Source organism: Xenopus tropicalis, chromosome 3, assembly GCF_000004195.4.
Source record: "Xenopus tropicalis strain Nigerian chromosome 3, UCB_Xtro_10.0, whole genome shotgun sequence".
NCBI lineage: Eukaryota > Metazoa > Chordata > Amphibia > Anura > Pipidae > Xenopus > Xenopus tropicalis.
In genome coordinates this window covers 133,842,311-133,851,234 of record NC_030679.2, presented here as the reverse complement: position 1 = coordinate 133,851,234, position 8,924 = coordinate 133,842,311, and positions in this window count along the sequence as shown.

Here is an 8,924-nt window from a genome sequence, read left to right as displayed (position 1 = left end):
AGTGGTGAAGGGGGCCATTGGGGGGTGCAGGGGCCACTGAGGCAGAAGCCCGGTGGGCCCTGCACCCCCATTCAGTGTTAATAATGCTGTGATTCAACCACCACCCATAAGTTTAATTACCTGGTGTGTTATTTATGGTAAAAGTAAGTGACGTTTAAAATGGTTAATACTAACAACAGGAGGGGAGGTGGGGGTTAATATGGATAGTTGGGTTTTTCTTTTAACATCCCCACTTCCTGTATAAACTTGGCAAGTTGTTCAGAGTTCCTTATATATGTTTAAATAAACAAACCCCTCCCTTCTCTAAGAAGCATCAGCATGTCATTATCAAAGGTCTCTGTGGGCTGATAATTAGCTTAATCAGATGCTCATTGCTCTGGATCAGGAAGTGACAGGAAGTGACAGGAAGTGAAACTGGCTTCATATCCTGGTTTAGTGCCAGAAATAACAAAAACCATAGATATTGCTTAATTAAAACAATAGGCTCTTGACTAATAGCCCTAGGCGCCCATTTAAATCTGATTATTAGCCAAGATCATCATTGGCTGGGCAAAATAGGGTCAAGAACCACTCACATAATGACCAGATTTGTTAATATACACCCAGTTTTGTTCTGCTCCTAAAATTTGCTAAAATGTTGGAATATTATATCCCCAGCAAATCAGATCATGGTGAATGATTAGTGATGAATACCATTTCTGTGAAACACATCAAGATCTGTTCTAATAGTAAGAACTGCAAGAGCAAATTACATTTTAAAAATCCAATAAAAAGCAAAATATGACTTTTCTGTCTCTCTCTCTTGCTGCATTATGGTTTTAAACTCTGGCGTCACTAATCTGAGCAGCATAGAAAGGTCCAATGAGCATTTGTCAATAGTAACTCACCCAGAATGCCCTGATCTTCCCATAACCCTAAGTCATTAGATCTTGTAAACCATGGAGGTTTGGGAGCTGCAGAACACATCGCCTTATCTGTAGTGATGCGCGAATCTGTTCCGAAAAATTCGTGAAACAGCGAAAATGTCGTGCGGCAAAAAATTGTCGCCCATGGCTATTATTTTGTCGCCCGCCGTTTTTATTTTGTCGTGCGGCTATTCTTTTGTTGCCCGCGGCTATTATTTCGTTGCGCGGCTATTATTTTGTCACCCGTGGCTATTCTTTTGGCGCCCGCGACTATTCTTTTTTGACGCCGGCGACAATTTTTGGACGTGTGTCGAATTTTTTCATCCGTTTCGCGAAACAATCCACCAATGGCGAAACACGGAAATTCGCAGCGAATCCATGTCTGGCAAAACATGTAATGGCGAAACGCGGAAATTTTCCGCAAATCCATGCATGGCGAAACATTTCGCCCATCACTACTTATCTGTATTCGATCCATCAACCAGTGCTTCTGAGAATGGGAGGGACTGAAATTTATATCTGAACCAGAATTATCCTTGTCTTTAATCTAGAACTGAAAATAATGCTCTTAATTCAGCTCTAGGAACCGCAGGAAAATACCAAAGACTTTTTGATTATGTGGTATTTGAAAATATCCCTTACACTGAGGAACCAACTGAGCCTGAAAGGAAAATGATAACGATTCAGCAAGAACCTAAAAAAGAAAACCTCTCACCAAAAGGTAACCTGTAACTTGTATTTCTGTGTATGTGGTTTCCCTGCTATAACAACTACCTGTAGGGACTGTTGGCATTGTTTATATGGTGTTAAAGTCTATGGGGCACAAAAAAAGCAAAATAAATTCCAAAAAGCCTTTACTGAATAAAATAGCAAAAAATGTCATTAAGAGCACATCACTATCAAAGTGCATTACATAAAGCGTGACAGTAATAGCAATACCCACGGTTATCCTCAAATCTATACAGCTACATGGGCATGCATATTGTTCAGGCAGGACATAGAACCTAGATGGATTCTCACCACCACCATTGGTCAGTTAACCAGGACCTTACCCTTCCGGGCTTCATCAGGGGCATAGAAATGCTGAAAATTGGCCATTTCCTTTTATATAAGTCTTTTTTGTGCCAAAAAAGATGCAAGCGGAAATTACACCTGTGCTTCTTTTTCACTCCAAAAAGGACGTGAACCAAAAAGAATGGGAATGACACCATGTGGAAGAGATGCCACAGTCTATATTGTCATTGTTTACATTATGTATTTATACCAAAAAACACCACATTCAATAATATTATTGGTCAAAACCAGTGTCACTCAAGTCCCAAAGACTTAAAACAGCCCCCAGCCTAATAAAGTTATTCTTTGCTTCCCAACTTATTCCATTGGAATCTCAGCCAATCACTTCATGATATAAACTTTGAATAGTGTAAGAAGTCCTCAGGGTCCCTGCTATAATATTGCATTTACCTCAAGTAGGTAATGCTGCCATTGTAACTGTACTGTTGTTAATAGCATAGTATAATATAGTATAATAAGAGAGGAAAAATAGAGAGGCACCAAAATCCTAACCATGGAACCCAGTAAAGAGAAGCTCCTCATTAAGGCCACCTGGTGTCACAGATCTCATTTTAAAAATCCATCTACTCTCTGTTTGTAAGAAACAGCACTCCATATCACCCCCTCGGGGCCACAAGTAATTTTTATAACCCCACCACTCTCATCAGATTGTCATTATTCACATGTTCTGAGAAAAAATGTTTGGCCAAAAGGGACAGATGTCGTTTTACGTGTTTCACCTTGTGTTTAGCCAAATTCTCTTGGCTAAACACGTACGTTCCCTGCATGCTGTAATATGTGAAGACAAAGTTGTTGAGCTGTCTGTTCCACATACACCAAATTGCATGCATACACAATGGTATAATTCACGCCACTTGTGCAGCAATTGATGAAGTGGGACAACATGACGCTCTGAAATGTATCCCCCGCCAAATCCAGGGACAGATCTTACAGTGTCCGCAGTAAAAAGTCAAATTTAATAGCATAGTTCAACCTTAAAGAAAAAGGATAAGTACAATTACTGGGGGGTGCCAAATTATTATGCCCCCCCCCCCCCGTGATTATAATTGCTTACAATAGACCACGGATTCTGTTGGCTAAAAACTGCACCGGCCCAGTGTTTTACTTTTGGAACATGATGTCACCATTCTCTTCACCTTTTTACTTCCCTATGTATGCACTCCCAGCCCACTGGGATCCTTCTCCTGTAAAGGTCCCCATACACGGGCCGATTATAGCTGCCGATATCGATCCCTTGGACCGATTCGGCAGCTAATCGGCCCGTGTATGGGCAGAACCGATCGGACTGGCTGACCGATATCTGGCCTGAAATTGGCCAGATCTCGATCGGCCAGGCTAGAAAATCCAGTCTAATTGGGGGCCGCATTGGCTCGTTGATGCGGTCCCCGAACCGACTGCCCCATGGCCGCAAATGTAATCCGATCGTTTGGCCCTAGGGTTATTTTTTTTTTAAGCTACTTGCTACCCGATATCGCCCACCCGTAGGTGGGGATATCGGGTGAAGATCCGCCCGCTTGGCGACATCGCCAAGCGAGCGGATCTTATAGTGTATGGGGACCTTAAGACACAACAAGCATGGTTGGAACATGTCTTCTGCTGTCCTAGAAAGCAGGGAATTTCAGCCATTTCTGCTGAAAAACTGGCTTTCTATTTTTGTCTAGTAAATAATATTCAACCCACCCTCGACTTCAGTCTATAAGAAATACAACTGAATCTAAAGATATTAGGATAGAAAGGACCAAAACATTGAATTCCAGGGAGCTTTACAGATAATCATCACTGAAGCATCACTGGAACTAGATGCCCAAAGGCCCCAGTGCAACATTGTGTGTTTGGCCTTTCCTTTTTTCTTCCTCCCCCAGCAGAAGTAATAGATGGTGTATCTGTGCTTACATTTCTCTTTTAGATCTGAAGGCAAATGGAAAGTTGGGGACACAGAGAAGACTACAGATGGTTCTCATGACCCTGCTGGTTCTTTTCATCATTTCTCTGCTAATGCTGACAGGCATCATATTTATAAATTGTGAGTTTCACCCACAGTGGCAATAACGTATGTAATATGTAACTACCTATTCCTCAAAATCAAACACTTGATTCATCTGTTGGCTGGAAAGATTTGAAGGAAAAGGAAAGTTTAAAACTAAGTAAGCTTAATCAGAAAGGTTAAATCACCCATAAACACTCACAGTACTGCTGTGAGTCCTCTGTGAAAAGATACATGGCATTTCTTTGCTTCTATTGTTTACACATGGGCTTCAGTATCATATTTCCTTCTCTCAGCTCAAACCTCCCGGGCCCAGGTGAGAGAATGTGCTTCTATCCCTTCTCCCCCTCCCCTCCCTGCTGTAATCTGAGCCCAGAGCTATGATGCAGCAGTGAGAAACACAAGTCAGCAAAAGAGATTCAGACAGGGAAGTGACGTTACAAACCAAGCTAATATGGCAGCTGCTATTTTAAACAAACACAGAGAGCTTCTATAGCTGTCTACTCAGGTATGGTAAAGCATTCTACATAATATTGCCCTATTGTGGTTAATCTACTGGGAAGAAACTGTATCAGTAGCTTTCCTTCTCCTTTAACACATATATTGAAAATTCCATGACTGGGGGTGTTCTGGTTGACACTGACAAGAATATGAATAAAGGAATGCAAAAATATTAGAGAAAAAGATGAGTTATACAAAGTAACAATAAAATTATAGCCTCACAAAAAATAGATTTTTGGCTGCTGGGGTCAGTGGCCCCCATTTGAAAGCTGGAAAGAATTAGAAGAGAAAGGCAAATAATTAAAAAAAACTATGCAAAATAAAACGTGAAGACCAATTGAAAAGTTGCTAAGAATAGGCCATTATATAACATACTAAAAGTTAAAAAGCTGCAGCAGTTTTTCTAACCCTGAACTTTTCCTTAAATCTCTATGTAAAGGTGTGCTACTGTTTTTATGAAAGTGTGTGTGAAAGTCGCATCTTTTGTACAAACTTAGCTTTATTTCAATGTGTACTTTTTACACTTGGCTTTTTACTTCTAAGCTTCCTAAATATGTCCCATTTCCCATGGTTATGTGTGCAAAACGTGGTGGAAAAAAAGTGTTTTTGAGGTTATAAATATAACCAATAAAGTAGAACTACAAGTATCCTTGTATTTACTAAATATGGGTCCCCAAGGTGTAGAAGAAACTCTGTTCCTATCTAGCAGGGCAGATGATAGGCCAGTATTTCAAGTTTCCAGTCAGCTCAGTCACCTGTTACTGATCTTTTACCGTTACTAAATCTTTCCAGATTCTATTGCGAGCAGTCAGCTAAAGCAGACAGGTGAGTATTTTCTATTATTTTTGTTCATATTTACATATATATCAAATTTTAAGGATGTTGGAAAAAAAAACCCTGTACCATATGATAGCTCCACTGTTTTTTGGTCTTAAACTACATCCGACTATAAAGTTAATCTTGTATGGAACCCTTAGTGATGCTGACAAGTATAAAACACGTTGATTTGTTGTTTGTAGGCATACTCTATGTACAGTCATGTGTCCAGTGATACTGGGCTTTCAGAAGGAACCAGCAACTACATAATGGAACTGCTTTCCGATAAGCTTTTGTTTCTCCTATTCTCATATCTACCACTAGGTGGGGCATGGGAGCACTTCTAGCAATGCAGGTGTCAGGGAGCTGTTATCTTGTTACCTTCCTATTGTTCTGCTGATCGGCTGCTGGGGGAAAATATAAAAAATCTGTTTGCTCTTTTGAAACAATTTCAATGCAGGATTCTGTTAAAGCTCTAATAATGATGCATTTTGTAAAAAACATGTTTTGCTGTGATGGAATGCCTTTACACAACATTTAACTGCCACCTAAAAAATAGACTTGGTAGAATCTAAGTAGAGCTTAGCCACTAAATATTAAGAGTAAGTAGGCTAGGTGGTTTCATTGACACATTTCCAGAATGTGACATTTTACCCTTATGCACATAGTCATTTATTTAAGGGCATAACAACTTAAGGGCCAATCTGTGTTTATATATACCACTCTATAAATATTGACCATAACTATATGTACACAGATGCACACAATATTTCTATGACTTTATATGGGAAAGCTAATTCTCTTTTCTCCTTGCAGATAAGGAAAAAGCTGATATTTTAATTCAGATCACAATTATAAACCAAACACTTGGTAAGTCATTTCCATTTTCTTTTCCTTTAGTGTTCTGGTGGTGTTCTAGAGCAGTTCCATAGGCAGAACAGCTCCTCTGGCCTTGATATGCAAGGTTAGGTTAATACTTAGCAGTCTGTTACATAATACAAATGCCATCAAAATAACTCAACCTGGACCTACATTCTGGAGACTTCAGAGATGGCATTTTAGATATTATATTCCATATTATACATTTTTCTTTGCAGATGAGCAGAAGTCCAACCTTCTAACACAAATCACAACCATAAAATAAACACTTTAGTCTTCTGGTATTTTAGTGGAGCAATTCCATGGCCACACAACAGCCCCATTGGCCTTGCTATACAAGGTTAGGTTAATACTTAGCAGTCTGTGAAAAAATATAGCAACTTCTTGCCATCACAGAACTTGACCTGGACCTGCAGCCTAGTGACTTGAGGGATGAATTTGTAGATATTACATTCCATATTATTATATGTTTCTCTTGCAGATGAGGAGAAAGCCAACCTTCTAACACAAATCACAACCATAAACCAAACACTTGGTAAGCCGTTTCTTTTTAATTTTCCTGTATTTTTTTTCAGTGTCGTAGAGTAGATTCATGGGCAGTGTGATAAGTAGTTTAATAATTAGCAGTCTGTGAAATAATACAGGGATCTCTTCCTATCATTCTAATTCAGCCTGAACCTGTAGCCTTGAGACTGCAGGGATGAATTTCTACATATTCCATATTCCATATTATTAAACATTTTTCTTTGCAGATGAGGAAAAAGACAACTTTCTATCACAAATTACAACCATAAACCAAACACTCGGTAAGCCATTTCACTTTTCCGTGGCCAGCACAACAGCTCCTCTGGCCTTGGTGTGCAAGGTTAGGTTAATACTTAGTCTCTGAAATAATACAATGACCTCTTGCCATTAAACAAACTCAGCCAGAAGCTGTGGCCTGGTATGCATTTTTAGATATATTCCATATTATTATACATTTTTCTTTGCAGATGAGCAGAATGCAAAGCTTCTAACACAAATCACAACCATAAAAAAGACACTTGGTAAGCAATTTCTTTTCTTTTACTGTTTTGGTATTTCATTGGCGCAGTTCCGTGGGCAGCCCAACTGGCTCCTCTGGCCTTGCTATGCAAGGTTGGCTTAATGATTAGCAGTCTGAAAAATTATACAGTGACCTCTTACCATAAAAGGAACTCAATCTGGTCTGGAGACTTTAGGGATGAATTTCTAGATATATTCCATATTATTTAAAGTTTTTTCTTTGCAGATGAGGAGAAAGCCAACCTTCTATTACAAATCATAACCATAAACCAAACACTTGGTAAGCCATTTCCCTTTTCTCTTCCTTAGTGTTGTGGTGTTGTACTAGAGCAGTTCCATGGGCAGCACAACAGCTCCCCTACTTGCTATGCAAGGTTAGGTTATTACTTAGCAGTCTGTAAAATAATACAATGACTATCAACAAAAACGTGACCAGAATCTGCCATCTGGTGACTTCAGGGATACATTTCTAGATGCTGTATTCCAACTATAAGTTTTTCTTTGCAGAAGAGGAGAAAACCAACCTTCTATCACAAATCACAACCATAAACCAAACACTTGGTAAGCCATTTTCCTTTTTCTTTAGTGTTCTGGCTCTGTACTAGAGCAGTTCCATGGGCAGCACAACAGCTCCTCTCGCCTTGCTATGCAGGATTAGGTTAATATCTGTGAAATACTATAGTGACCTCTTGCCATCACAAGAACTTGACCTGCATTCTGCAGTCACGTGAATTCAAGGACAAATGTCTAGATATTATATTCTACATTTTTTAATTAAGTTTTTCTTTGCAGATCAGGAGAAAGCCAACCTCCTAAAACAAATAACCAGCATAAACCAAACAACTGGTAAGCCATTTCTCTTTCATTTTTCTTTAGTTTTCTGGTGGTGTACTAGAGCAGTTCCATGGGCAGTGTGATCGCTCCTTTTGGCCTTACTATGCAAGGTTAGGTTAAAGCTTAGCAGTCTATAAAATAATACAGTGTCCTTTTCTTATCAAAATAACTCAACCTGGACCTGCAGACTCGAGACTGTAGGGATACATTTCTAGATATTATATTGCATATTATTATAAGCTTTTCTTTACAGATGAGGAGAAAGCCAACCTTCTATCACAAATCACAACCATAAACCAAACACTTGGTAAGCCATTTCACTTTCTTTACTGTTACTTGCTTTACTAGTAGTGTACTAGAGCTGTACCATGGGCAACCCAACAGCACCTCTGGCTTGCTATGCAAGGTTAGGTTAATACTTAGCAGTCTGTATAATAATACAATGACCTTTTGCCATCAAAAGAACTCAATCCGGACCTATAGTCTGGGTACATTAGGGATGATTTTTTAGATATAATTATACATTTTTCTTTGCAGATGAGGAGAAAGCCAATCTTCTATCACAAATCACAACCATAAACCGAACACTCGGTAAGCCATTTTCCTTTTCTCTTTCTTGCTTTCTCTTTCTAGTGTTCTGGCAGTGTACTAGAGCAGTTCCATGGGCAGCTCATCACGCTTGCTATGTAAGGTTAGGTTAATACTTAGCTATCTGTAAAATGCAAATTGCATATGCATTGCAGATGAGGAGAAAGCCAACCTTCTAACACAAATCACAAGCATAAACCAAACACTCGGTAAGCTATTACTTTAGTTTTCTGGTAGTGTACTAGAGCAGTTCCATGGGCAGCATGATAGCTCCTTTGGCCTTGCCATGCAAGGTTAGA